Here is a 14451-nt window from a genome sequence, read left to right on the forward strand (position 1 = left end):
CAGTGATTGGTCTGCCCCAAACTGGCCACTCAGAGCCACTCTCCAAGATGTTTGAGTTTACAAACAGAAAATGTAAACCAGGGAGCTGCAGGTGCCACCATTCCAGGGCCACAGAAGAAGCTAGCCTGAGAGAATGTAGCCAACATGCAGAGACACGTGGGAATCCAACGGGAGGAGTAAGGAAGCATCCCGGCCCAGGTATCTTTTGGCAGCTGACCCCTGCCCTTCCTGGTTGGGCTGAACGCACCCACACATTCTCCTCATTGCCTGATCTGTCCGTTGTAGGTTTCTGGCTCTTGGAACATAATGATTTTGACCAATCAGGCCCTGGACACACTGTGTGCTGGAGATTGTACTCAGCCCCAGGCCTCAGAGGAGAGAGGATTCAGACGAAGCTAAAAGAGCAGGAGAGCTGGGTCCCAATGGACGGGGAGAAGTCCCCATGTAGACAGGAGTGGGGGGTGCATCCTGGTCAGAGGGCATGGCACTCAGGGCACAAGTGAGTCCCCCAAGAGCTGGAAAACAAGAGCCCAGGCAGAGAGGAGATGAATAACTGATCCAAATGGGAAAGACCATTCTGAGGACCCTGTGATGGGGCGCTGTGGGGGATGACCCTCAAAAGAGAAGAGGGGCAGAGGAAAAGGAAGGAATGCAGCAGCCAGACCTGCCCAAGCCCTGACTCAGCCCTTGATTTGCCACCAAGCCCTGGGCAGGCTGTTTCAGCCATCTGAGGCTCAGTGTTCCCATCTGTGAAATGGTGTATTTCAGAAATCAAACGAGGTTAGGGATAAGAAAAGTGCTTGGCAAATGCTGTTCGCCTACTCAAGTGAGGGCACGGGGGTGTTGCAAGCAAGGCAATTGTGCAGGAGACCCAAGGCATGCTGCCTCCCTGCTCTGGCCTCAAGAGTCCTCAACTGCCCGCTCTGCTGTTGTCAGCAATTATGTGTCACATGCACTGTGCCAGAGATATCAGACAAGGTCCCTGTCCTCAGAGGGCTTACACTCCAGGTGATAAGTAAGTAGAAGTAGACACAAATAAAGAACTAGGGTGATTCAGGCCGTGGTAAGTGCTAAGTGAAAAATAAATCTGGGCAAGGGCTCCAGAGTGACAGGGAGGAGAGCCCCATCCGGGTGGTCAGGGAAGGCCTTTTGGACATGGTGGCCTTTGAGCTGAGACCTGAATGGTGCAAGAGAGTGACTGGGTGTGGGAAACTGAGGCCTACAGACGCCAGTCCCCTAGCTGACAACTGAGCCCCTGGGGCATCCTGGGGCCTGGGCTGCACACTGAAGACAGGGAAATGACGAATCCCCAATCCCACAGGAACACACTGGTGAGTGGACATTAGATAAGCCCATTATTGAAAGTCACAGTCACAGAGTGTTGCTGTCATAGAGAAAGGGGCAGCAACAGGCCCCACAGGCCAGTGGAAGCCCAGGGCAGGAGGAACCTCACCCGGTCTAGTAGGGAGGGCTTCCTGGAGTAGGTGAGGAAGTATGCTCCGGAGGACAGAGGAAACGGCAGGAGCAAGAATTAGGAGATGACAACTGGAATAGCAAAATCCCTGGGTTTTTGAACTCCACAGGGACAGCCACATTCATCCCGGCTGTGGACTGAACTGTGTCCCCTTCAGATGTCACATGTTGAAGCCCTTGCCCCCACTGTGACTGCATTTGGAGACTGGGCCTATCAGGAGGTAATGAAGGTGAAATGAGGGCATGGGGTGGGCCCCTGATCCCATAGGATTCCTGTTCTCATAAGAAGAGACACCATGGTGGTATGCACCTGTGGTCCCAGCTACTCAGGAAGCTGAGGTGGGAGGATCCCTTGAGCCCAGGAGCTCAAGTTTGCAGTGAGCTATGATGGTGCCACTGCACTCCAGCCTAGGCAACAGAGCAAGAGCTTGTCTCTAAACCAAAAAAGAATGAGAAGAGGAAACACCAGAAAACTCACTCTCTTGCTCTCCAAACATGCACAGATAAGAGATCACGTGGAGACACAGCAAGAAGGCAGCTGTCTGCAGCCAGGAAGAGAGCCCTCAGCAGAACCTGCGCCTGCCAGCACCATGATCTTGGACTCCCAGTCTCCAGAACTATGAGAAAGTAAGTGTCTGTTTTTGAAGCCACCCAGTCTATGGCAGCCTGAGCAGACTGACATCCTCACACCACCACCCAGAAGGAGCAGCTCTTTGTATCCCCAGTTTACAGATGGGGAAACCAAGGCCCAGAGATAATACATGACTTGCCTGTGATCCCACAGCTGTAAGTCAGAGTTAAGACTGGAGCCCAGGCCATCTCCCTCCACCACCCACACCTGACATCCACTCACTGCGCTTCCTGCATGGTGGACAGTGCCTGCCTGCTCACAACTGGGACCACTGCCTCCTCTGCTTCTCTGTAGCCCTGGCCCTAGCTCGTGGGAGGAGCAACAGGGCCATATTTGAGTTTCAGAGCACTGCTCAGGGGGGCAGAAGGCAGGGTCAGATGCTTCTGGAAGAGGTCGGAGTTTTCCCAGCCAGAACAAAACTGGGATGAGAAGCTGGGGTTCCTCCCACCTCTCTCCAGGACCTGTGAATGTCCCTCCCCTGTGGAGCTGGAGAGCCAGCCCGAAGGCGCCTGCCCCGTGGGAGGACACACCCCTGAGCCTTGATGTCTCATCTCCTGCAGCTTTGGAATTCTAGCCCCTACCCCCACCATGCCCACCCCCCTTGCCTTCCTGTCATGGGCCCCCATCTTTCCCCAGCCCATCCAGCTCCTGACAGCCAGCCCTAAAACCTCCTTAACTGAGAGTCTATGCCTGCTGGGGTGTTTGGTTAGAAGGCATTTAAGCAAATCAGAGGGGATCCTCAAGGGAGCCTCAGCCCCTCCCCAGGGCCCCTCCTAGCCTACTCAGCAAAGGGGCATTAAAACCACTCTTTAAAAACTTAGCTGGTGCAGTGGCACACACCTGTGGTCCCAGCTACTCAGGAGGCTGAGGCAGGATGATGGCTTGAGCCCAGGAGGTCAAGGCTACAGTGAGCTAGGATTGCACCATTGCACTCCAGCCTGGGCAACAGAGCAAGACCCTGTCTCTAAAAAGAAAAAGAAAAAATTTAATTGTAAAACTAAAACAACTCTGATGTCCACTGACAGATACATGGATAAACAAAATGTGATGAGCCTGTGCGTGTGTGTGTGTCTACATACACATATATACAGTAGAATATGATTCAGCCTTAATAAGGAAGGAAATTTTGACCTATGCTGCAACATGGATGAATACCACAGACACTAGTCTAGATGAAACTAGCCAGTCACAGAAGGACACATACTGTCCTTCCAGCACATGAGGTCCCTAGAGCAGTCACAATCCTAGAGACAGAGTAGAATGGGAGTCGCCAGGGGCTGGGGGTGGGGGATGGGGAGTTAGTGTTTGATGGGGACAGAGGTTCAGTTTGGGAAGATGAAAGAATTCTGGCTGGGTGCAGTGGCTCAGACCTGTAATCCCAACACTTTGGGAGGCTGAGGCAGGTGGATCACTTTTTGGTCAGGAGTTCGAGACCAGTCTGGCCAACTTGGCAAAAACCCATCTCTACTAAAAATACAAAAAATTAGCCAGGCGTGGTGGCAGGTGCCTGTAATCCTAGCTACTTGGAAGGCTGAGGCAGGAGAATTGCTTGAACCCAAGAGGCAGAGGTTGCAGTGAGCCGAGATTGTGCCACTGCACTCCAGCCTGCATGACAGAACAAGACTCTGTCTCAAAGAAAAAAAGTTCTGTGGATGGATGGTGGTGATGGTAGCACAACAATGGGAATATACTTAATGCTACTGAACTGTACATGTAAAACTGGTTAAGAACCCCAATTTTATGTTATGTATTTTTTTACCACAATAAAAAATGCAAAAGCAAAATGCAGCACTGACTCCAGGCAAGGGTGGGAGGGAAGGAACTGGGCTTATCAGAGCATTAGGGATAGTTGGGTCTGGGTGGGTGGTCCTAGGCCCAAACTAGTGAGGGGATCCCACTTCCCTGCTGAATGAAAAGGGTGAAGACTTGAGAGCGCTGTGAGCTGCAAGGAGACTGAGTTCTAGAAGGGAGAGGAGTCCGTGCACACAGACCCCAGTGGGACCTGGGCCTGTCACTTCCCCTCTGAGCCTGGTCAAACAGGGGAGCCAGCATTTACTAGGCAGCCTCCAAGGGCCAGACAGAGCACTCTGTGCTGTGATGCTCGGCGAATCTCATCCCCACAGAAACCTGAGAGGTGGGACCTGTTACAATCCCCACTTCACAGAAGAGGAAGCCAAGGATCTGAGAGGTGAAATGACCTGCTCAGTTTACACAGCAGAAATGTGAGAAGGCTGAGAGTTTATCTGGAATCCATACTGTTCGCTGTTCTGCTCTGCCTCCCAGGCTGGAAGCTTCCAGCAGTGGAAGGGGCTGAAGACTGGTTCCAGGGCACAAACTGGCATGTAGCCTTCATGTCCCCTCAGAGATCTGGCCCACAGAGTCACATGACTAGCTGAGCATCACTTGCTGCCACAGGGGAGTGGGCAGGGGACCTAGCCCATGCAGCAACCTTGCGGTGGAACTGCCCTGGGAGTGGCCCACGCTACCTGGGTGGCCCCAACTTTTCCTTCTGTGCTTCTTGGCCTGCCTCCCTGGCCACAGTTGATTGATCTATGGCCAACTGACCCATGTTGGACCAATCAGAGTCCTTCCAAGGGTTTTCGCACTGTAGCTGGGGGAGCCATTCAACCATCTTTAATAGTGGGAGTCACGAACAATGGGAGACAGTAGAACCTGCATGAGGAGGCACTGAAGCTGGTGTTCAGGAGAGGCAAAGACAAAAAGAGCTAGTATTATTGGGGTTTGATTGTAGATAAATTGAAACCCCAAATTACATGGCTTGAACAAGATGGAATTAATTCTTCTCTGAGTAGATGGTCCCAGGCTGGTATGACATCAGGACTGTGTTAGTCCATTTTGCATTGCTACAAAGGAATACCTGAGATTGGGTAATTTATAAAGAAAAGAGGTTTATTTGGCTCACAGTTCTGCAGGCTATACAAGCATGGCACCAGCATCTGCTCAGTTTCTGGTAAGGCCTCAGGGAACTTAGAATCCTGGCAGAGGTGACATGGAGCAGTGTTATCACATGGCAAGAGAGGGAGCAAAAGAGATGCCAAGATCTTTTAAACAACCAGCTCTCACATGAACCAGCAGAGTGAGAACTCACCACCAAGGAGATGGCACTAAGCCATTCATGAGGGATCCGCCCCCATTACCCAACACCTCTCTCTAAGCCCCACCTCCAACCTTAAGGATCATATTTCAACATGAGATTTGGAGGGACACACATCCAAACCATATTATTTTGGCTGTGGCCCCCCCAAATCTCAAGTCCTTCTCACACTGCAAAATACAATCATCCATTCTCAATAATTCCCAAAAGTCTTAACTCATTCCAGCATCAACTCAAAAGTCCAAAGTCTCATTTGAGATTCAAGGCAAGTTCCTTATACCTATGAACCTATAAAATCAAAACCAAGTTATTTACTTCCAAGATACAATAGTGGTACAGGCATTGGGTAAATATTTCCATTCCAAAAGGGAGAAATCAGCCAAAAGAAAGCAGCAACAGGTCCCATGCAAACCTGAAACCCAGAAGAGGAGACATTCAACTTTAAAGCTCCAAAATAATCCTGACTCCATATCCTGCATCCTGGGCACAGTGGTGCAAGGGATAGGATCTCAAGGCCTTGGACTTCTCCACCCCTGTGGCTTTGTAGAGTACAGCTCCCATGGCTTCTCTCTTGAGTTGGAGTTGAGTATCTGTGGCTTTTCCATGCTCAGGGTGCAAGCTGCCAGTGGTTCTAGCATTTTCAGGTCTGGAGGGTGGTAGCCTCCTTCCCACAGCTCCACTAGATAGTCCCCAGTGGGGACTCTGTGCAGGGGCTCCAACCCCATATTACCCCCTTGGTACTTGCCATGTAGGGGCTCTCTGCAGGGGCTCCCATATAGGGGCACTCCCATACAGGGGCTCCCTGCAGTAGGCTTCTGTTTGGGCACCCAGGCTTTCTGATACAGCCTCTGAAATCTAGGTGGAAGCTGCCAAGCCTTCTTCACTGTTGCATTCTGAAAGCCTGCAGACTTAACACACCATGTGGAAGTCACCAAGGCTACAGCTTGCACCCTCTGAAGCAGTGGCCCAAGCTGTACTTGGAGCCCTTTGAACCATGACTTGAGCTGCAGCAGCTAGGATATGGGGTGCAGTGAACCCAGGCTGTGTGAAGCAGTAGGGCCCTGGGTCTGGCACTTGAAACTACTCTTTCCTCCTAGGCCTCTGGGCCTGTAATGGGCGAGGCTGCCTCAAAAATCTCCAAAATGCCTTAAAGGCCTTTTTCCCATTGTCTTGAATATTAGCACTTGGCTCCCTTTTAGTCATGTAAATCTCTCTAGCAAGTGGTTGCTCTTCAGCCCACTTCAATTCCTCTCCTTAAAAATGTGCTTTCCTTCTCTACTATATGGCCAGGCTACAAATCTTTCAATTTTTTATACTTTGCTTCCCCTGCAATGGTAAGTTCCTATCTTGAGTCATTCCTTTGCTCCCACATCTGTTCATATAGAGTTAGAAGTAGCCACACCACATCTTGAATGCCTTGATGTTTAGAAATTTATTCTGCCAGATACCCTAGGTCATCACTCTTAAGTTCAACCTTCCACAAACCCCTAGGACATGGACACAATGCAGCCAAGTTCTTTGCTAGGGAGTAACAAGAGTGACCTTTGCTCCAGTTCCCAATAACGTTCTCATTTCCGTCTGAGACCTCGTCAGCCTGGTCTTCACTGTTCATATTTCTATCAGTATTTTGGTCACAGCTATTTAACCAGTCTCTAAGAAATTCCAGTGTTTCAACTTCCTGTTTTCATCTGAGCCCTCCAAACTCTTCCAACGTCTGCCGGTTCCAAAGCTGCTTCCACATTTTCAAGTATTTTTATACCAATGCTTCACTCCTTGGTACCAATTTTCTGTGTTAGTCTGTTTTGAGTTGCTATAAAGAAATATCTGAGACTGGGTAATGTATAAAGAAAATAGATTTATTTGGCTCACAATTCTACAGGCTGTAAAAGCCTGGCACCAGCATCTGCTTGGCTTCTGATAAGGCCTCAGGAAGCTTATAATCATGGCAGAGGTGAAGGGGAAACAGGTGTGTCACACAGTAAGAGAAGGAGCAAGAGAGATGCCAGGTTCTTTTAAACAATCAGCTCTCATGTGAACTAATAGAGTGAGAACACACTTATCACCAAAGAGATGGTGCTAAGCCATTCATGAGAGATCTGCCCCCATGATCCAAGACCTCCCAACAGGCCCCACTTCCAACATTGAGAATCACATTTCAACATGAGATTTGGAGGGGACACACATCCAAACAATATCAAGGACCCAGCCTCTTTCTCTCTAATGTTGTATTCTTTGGATGTTGCATTCACCTCATGGTGCAAGCTTCACTCACATTCTGGCCACCTGGAAGGAAGAAAGAGAAGGAAGAGCACATCTTTTTCCTTTGAGAGCACTTCCCAGCAGCTGCACACACCACATCGGCATCCATCTCATTGATCAGAACCTGCTTGTATGGCCACACTTAACTGCAAAGGAAGCCAGGAAACATCTTTTTATTCTGAGAGACCTGTGCCCAGTCAACTCTCAGGATTTCTGTTATTAAGCAGGAATGTGAGAACAGATACTGGGGACAAGTAACAATGTCTACCACAAAAACAGCACTTAAGACAGTGCATCATCCTCCTCTATGCCTATCTCCCCACCTAGACTATAAGCAACTTGAAGGCAGGGGCCAAGTCTTTTCATTGAGTGTCCACAGCACCCAACACAAATCTTGGAATACAAGAGCCACCCAGTAATATTTGTGGAATAGAATAACAATTTACAGTGTGTTACTGGTGATGGTGGCAGCCCATCTGGGACACCTGCTGCCATGATGCCAGCTGCAGTGGAGAAGGTGTGACTGGACTGCATGCTCCATGGAGCCAGCAGGAGCCAGGAACAGATGGAAGCCCTGCCTGCTTCCAAGTTGGAGAGGCAGGAGCCCCACCCTCCTGGGTGCAGCTGCAGCCATCCAGGCACGGCTGTGGACCTAGGCATCTCTGCACTCTTGGGATCCCAGAAAGTAGTCTCCCTTCCCCTGCAGCTTCAAAAGTACCTGTTCCTGCTGCTTGGCCTCTGCCTCTCCTGGCACCCACTCCAATTTCAAAGCAAAGTTGTGGCTGACCCCAGCACTGTCATGACCTAGCCAGGTGTGCACATACTCAAGACAGTGCTGACACACCAACCCCCTCCCACCTCAGCTGCCTTCAGACTTTGGGCACTGATAAGCATGGCAGGGAGGCTGAAGCAGGGCTAAGGGTGGCTCAGCACAGGCCTGCAGTCACCCCTCAGCACAAACAGCCTGGGCATCATGGGCACTGTGGATGGCAGGTTAATGGTGGCAGGAGGCAGATAGGCTCCTGAGCAGAAAGGGACTGGTTCCCAGTGAAGCCCCACCTTCAAGTCAGGGACTGCCTGAAGTGTGGGGCCAGGCTGTCAGCTCCGTGGACCAAGGTGAGAACTTACAGTGTTTTTTCTGCACCCCCTGCCTCGCCCCCACCGACCATGGCTGCCCATGGACCAGTCAGCATGCACTTCCTCCCCTCTAAAGTCCGTAAAAACCCTGGACTCAGCCAGACTTGGGTAGATGACAGGACAACCTGCCTGCAAAGAGCATCTACCAACTGCTGGTCTCCTCTGAGCTGTTCTGTCACTCAATAAAGCTCCTCTTCACCATGCTCACCCTCCACTTGTCTGAGCACCTCATTGTTCCTGGATGCAGGACAAGGACTTGGGACCCACCAAATGGTGGGGCAGAAAGAACTGTAATACAAACAGGGCTGAAATATGCCCATTGCTCACCAGGTTTCAGGCAATGAGAAGGAGAAAAGAGAGAAGGCAAAAAGAGCTGTAGCCCTTTGGGGACCCCAGACCTAGGAGCTCCCCAAGCCAGGGCTATGACACCCTCTTTGGGGCTCTGTGTTTCCTGGTATCTCCAAGCTTTCAGGCACCACTGCATTCCCTGATGCCAGCCATAGAAGCTTCTTTTCTATGGACCAGAAGCCTGGTCCAGCTGCAGCCTCACAGGGAAGCAGTACCTGTACCAGCATCTGGAGCTGCCCGCCCCACCACAGCCAGCATGCCTGGCTGTGTACAGTGGCCAGACCCCATGCTTGCTCGCTCACACATCCCTCACCACTCCATGCCTGGCTCACCTTTGGCAGGCATGGGATCCAGGCTGGTAGCACAAGCCAAGTACAGCCTATCAGGCTGAGTGGGCAGAATGAGCCCAGTGAGCCTGAGCAAAACTTGGGCAAAGGCACCACCAGCCACAGAGGTTTCTGGCCAGAAAAATGACACCCCAAGGATCCTGTGATGTTGCAGTTACTGTTGCTGCGTAACAAATCACAACAAAACTTATGGCTTCAAACAACATTCATTTTGATACGCATGTAGAGTCTGAGGGCCAACAATTCTAGGAAGGGCTCTACTAGGTGGTTCACATGGGGTCTTCCATGTAGTTGCAGACAGAGCTGCAACCACAGGCATCTGAAGTCCAGCTTGACATCCAAATGGACATCCAAGTTGTTTCACCCTCAGCTTGCAGTTGGTGTTGGCTGTATGCTGAGGGCTCAGCTGGGCTGTTGACTGGAGCATGTGCATTTGACCTGTCTTTATGGAGCTTGGATGTCTTCCACAGTGGCTCAGCGACCTCAGCACAAGTGTTATGTGAACAAGGCAGCAGCTGCCTGGTCACTCACAACCAAACCCCAGAAGTCACAGCATATCACTTTTGCCAAAGTTTATGGGTTGAAGAAGTCACAGATGAACCTAGCTTCAAGAGGAGGGAAGTTGGGCCCCACCTCTTGATGGAGGAGTGTCAGGGTCACATTGCAGAGGAGCATGCAGGAAGGGAGACATTGCTGAGGCCAGCTTTGGAAGGTTCAGGCTGCACACAGTGCAAAACCCAGCTCTGAACTATTCAGAAACGAGGAAGACAAACTCAAAAATTCACTTGTGACTTCTGTCTTTGCCTCTTGTCCTCATCAATCAACTTTTTTCATTAAGATATAGTGCCTGAGCCACTGACAGTAATAATTTGGTGTTTCATCACATCTCACAAATAGATCTGAATGTGTTCAAGTGCCCTGTGGGGCTGAGAAAGAAGAGGCCCTCCACATCTGATGGAGAGGGTACATCTAGGACAGTGAGTCTCAATCCCAGGTACATGTTAAAACCCCTTGAGGAGATTTTATAAAAAAAAAAACCCAGGGCTATGTCTTCTCTAAGACCAATTAAATCTGGGAACCTCTGGGAGTGTGGCCACAGCTTTAGAACTGTTTGAAACTTATATGACTGGGGAGTCCAGTAGATGCCCCCAAATCCCAGGGACAAGCAGGGAAGGTATTGGCATTCTCCTGGTGTTCTCCCATCCAGTATCTTGTCCATTACCTCAGGCCATGTGCTTCTGTCCAATTCCTGCTCCTTCTTACCACATGGGAGAACCTACCTTTCTCCCCCAAGACACCACAAAAACAAAGGCATTGGGTAAAATAGATTTTACTGAAGGTTTTGGAGGGTGAGTTAAAAAAGGGAGGCCAGGCGCAGTGGCTCATGCCTGCAATCTCAGCACTTTGGGAGGCCAAGGCAAGTAGATCACCTGAGATCGGGAGTTTGAGACCAGCCTGACCAACAGGGAGAAACCCCATCTCTACTAAAAACACAAAATTAGCCAGGTGTGTTGGCACATGCCTGTAATCCCAGCTACTCAGGAGGCTGAGGCAGGAGAATCACTTGAACCTGGGAGGCAAAGTTGCAGTGAGCCGAGATTGCGCCATTGCACTCCAGCCTGGGCAACAAGAGCAAAACTCCATCTCAAAAAAAAGGTAGTTATCGCACTGAGCAGAAGACTGCCTGGAATTGAATATTATCACCTTTGTTTCTAACATGAAATGGCCATTCCCAATCACAGGGCATTTCTTAAGGAATGTTGCTCTTCTTCATCTCTTCCTAATTTCTGCTGCATCCTCTTCTTTAGGGCATCCATTCTATCTCTCACATTGCTGGGGTGAAACAAAAAAAAATCCTCCTAATATAAAAAGATATCCTAATATTAAAAGATATTTACTGCCCCCCTTTCTCACCCCAGCCCTTCACTGCAAGATCCTCCCATTTAGGATTACCTAGGATCATCCCTTTCTGAATAAAAGAACTTATTTCTAAAGTAATGTATAATCCTAAATAAAAGCACAGTTTGGTTTACCCTGTCCCCCCACAACCACGGAATGAATACATTTCTGCAGGTTGAAATGACATCATCCCAAACTTTTGCTTCTGATGGTAGTAGGCAAGATGAGCTAACTCCTCTGTTAAGGACAGAAAAACTGAATAACACGTTTCTGTTAAAATCTTCTTTAAGAGCATAAGAGAGCTAATGAGATAGTGAAGAACCACCAGGTTAGGTTGCGGAAAAAAAATAAAAGGAAAAAAAGATACTCACTTCAGCTGCTTCTCCCTGGTGGCATTTTCAGTTTCATCAGAAGTGCCTGAAAGACAGACTGAGAAGAATTTTGACAGCTTCGTGGGATCCAGGATACAATAATGTTAGGGAGACTTAGAAAACATCCCTGTTCCTGAAGCCTAGGGTGGGGATCCTGAGGAAAGCATCTCACAATAAATGTGAACCAAAATTGGAGCAGCTCTCAGAGACTGAAGCACAGCTCTAAGGCATACCAGTCTCTGAGAGTGGAGTAAAATTACTAGTGACACAAAGCACCAGTCAAGATCCAGTGTCAATCTTCTCTAGGAGAAGACAATGTCATCTAGGCCTCAAACTGTTCTACACATAGTTTTTCAAATGCAATGTTCAGGATGTCATCAACATCATCATCTCTGCCATCATCATCAATATCACCATCATCCTTATCATCACAATCAGGCACATAAAAAGACAGGATAATGACAACAGAAACAACTGCCAACAGAAACAGATCTGCAGATACACAGATATCAGGGTGACCAGTTATAGACTTTAAAGTAACTATGGTTATTATGCTCAAGAAAACATTGAGAATTTTGGCAGGAAACTGAAAACAATCTCTAAATAAGATAGAGAAGATTTGAAAAAAGAGTAATATAGACATTTTAGAACTAAAATGCAAACAATAATTGAAACTCAGTACTTAATGGGTATGTTTAACAAAAGAGTAGACCTGCTCTTCTCAAACCATGTGCCAAGGTGCCCCAGGTGCTCCTGTGCATCACAGGAGTGCTGCAAAGTAGTTTATATATTGAAAGGAAACATATTGCTATCTGTTGGACACAACACAAACTATTAGCTCAAAGTAGTTCATAGTTTCAACATTAGATGGCTACCTTCCTTCTGATAACATCATATATTTGCAAAGCCAAGTTTTCAGAGATCGCTGTAATACAAAGAGATTATTGTATGAAAATCAATGAAAAGCAAGAAATGAGGGTAGCGATATTCAATGATTCCATAATTTGAGAAGCTGTGCAATGCCAAAAAGGTGGCTACTCTGTTATGACACAAATACTTATACTGTTAGGATCTAGCTACTTAAGAAAACTATTAGGTATTCCTTTTTACCTAGGAGCACCATGGTGGGGGAGGGAAGAGGAATGAGATATTAAGAATATTATGAGCCAAGAAAGCCTGGGAACCTCTGGATAGACATAACTGAAGAGATTTACTAAACTGGAAGGATGGGGGAAACACCAGAGTAAAGCAGAGAAGGACAAAAGAATGGAAAATAGAAGAGAGTATAAGAGACAAAGAGAATAGAATGAGAAGATCTAACATATGTGTGCTTGAAGCACCAGGAAAAAAAGGACAAAGAAAATAGAACAGAAGACATAAATGATGAAAATATTCCAGGCCAGGCACAGTAGCTCACACCTGTAATCCCAACATTTTAGGAGGTTAAGGGAGGAGAATTGCTTGAGGCCAGGAGTTTGGGACCAGATATAACCTAGTGAGACCGTATCCCTACAAAATAAATAAATAAATAAATATTCCAAAAGTGATGGAAGCCGTTTGCTTACATATTCAAGAAGCACTACAAACCCCAAACATAATGGTCAGAATAAATCTACACTTGGGCACATGAAAGTAATTGCTGAAGACAAAAACTAGAGACAATCTTCAAAGCAGCTAGAGGAAACAACTTGTTTTACCTTCAAAGGAGCAACAAGTAGACTGACAACTGATTTTTCAATAGAGAATATAAAAACCAGAAGACAATAGAATGATGTCTTCAAACTACTGAAAGAAAATAACTACCTACCTAGAAGTCTACCTTCAGAGAAAAATCATTCAAGAATGAAGGTGAGATAAAAATATTTTCAGCCAAACAAAAATGGAAAGAAATAATAAAAAATACACCCAAGCTAAAATAAAAATGATAGTGTTCGGACATAGAGTATATTTCAGATGGATAAACAGAAATGCAGAAAAAATATTAAAATAGCAAATACGTATATAAAGCTAAATGAATATTAACTGTATAATGTAATAATAATGTCTTTGCGAGAGTTTTAATAGGTAAAGAATTAAAACCCACAAAAAACACCAAACAAGTCAGGAAGAAGCTAAATGAGTTGAAATGCTCTAAGTTCTTGCATTGTCGAGGAAATTGGTGATGTGCCAAGTAAACTTTGATTACTCAAGAATGTAAGCTGTAGGAGATCAACTTCCAGCATGATGACATGAGGAGCTCTGCCAGCCCCTCTTAATTAAGGCCTCTGGAAATGGCCCAAAGGACAAAAAGAAAATTAAGAAACATCTATTTAAGAAAAACCCATAGAATTTGGGTAAGAAAGTTTAGAGTCTGTGGTATTTCATGACTCCCTCCATCCCAGCCCCATGAGGCAGAGAATCCAATCCAGATAGCTGCAACCAAGAAGACAAGGTATCACCCCAGCTTACAGTTGGAAGTCTTTCTTCCCAGAAGGAAGAGCACTTCAGTGTTTGTTGTCCTGTCCCCAGCTACCTGTTGCTGAGGCTAAGCTCCAAATGAGTGCAATCAAGCCATGGGAGTTCCCTTCCTCCAACCAGTTGCTAAGAAACAAACAAGCAAATAATGACAACTATAAGCCCCATGGAGGAAGAGAGGAAACCAGTGCTCAGAGTTTCTACAATATATTATCTACAGTATTCTACAGTGTATTATAATGAAATATATTACCTAAAATGTCCAGTTTCTAGTGAAATATCAAAAGGCTTGTAAAGAAGTATGACCCATACACTGGTTTAAAAAAAAAAAGGAGCAGGCAACATGAACTGCCTCTAAGAGCCACAAGATATTGGATTTAACTGAAAAAGACTTCAAAGTACAAATTATAAATATGC

The 14451-nt window shown here is 47.3% G+C and overlaps 2 long non-coding RNA genes across 3 annotated transcripts in view; one reads left to right on the forward strand and one right to left on the reverse strand.

Moving 5' to 3' along the window:
• LOC129532366 (uncharacterized) overlaps window positions 1-14451 on the reverse strand; it is a 56939-nt gene that overhangs the window by 7367 nt on the left and 35121 nt on the right. The window contains exons 3-4 of one of the 2 annotated variants that reach the window (XR_008678070.2): window positions 11581-11638; window positions 10660-11143 (exon numbers count right to left, since the gene is read on the reverse strand). This is a non-coding gene — a long non-coding RNA (uncharacterized lncRNA). Of the gene's footprint in view, window positions 1-10659; window positions 11144-11580; window positions 11639-14451 lie in introns of those variants that run through there. The other variant, XR_008678071.2, reaches the window with a different exon arrangement.
• The window catches only part of LOC129532367 (uncharacterized), a 34425-nt gene continuing 21417 nt past the window's right edge, over window positions 1444-14451 (forward strand). Inside the window, exons 1-2 of the long non-coding RNA XR_008678073.2 lie at window positions 1444-1694; window positions 1977-2100. This is a non-coding gene — a long non-coding RNA (uncharacterized lncRNA). The remainder of the gene's footprint in view (window positions 1695-1976; window positions 2101-14451) is intronic.

Source organism: Gorilla gorilla, chromosome 2 (genome assembly GCF_029281585.2).
Source record: "Gorilla gorilla gorilla isolate KB3781 chromosome 2, NHGRI_mGorGor1-v2.1_pri, whole genome shotgun sequence".
Classification (NCBI taxonomy): domain Eukaryota; kingdom Metazoa; phylum Chordata; class Mammalia; order Primates; family Hominidae; genus Gorilla; species Gorilla gorilla.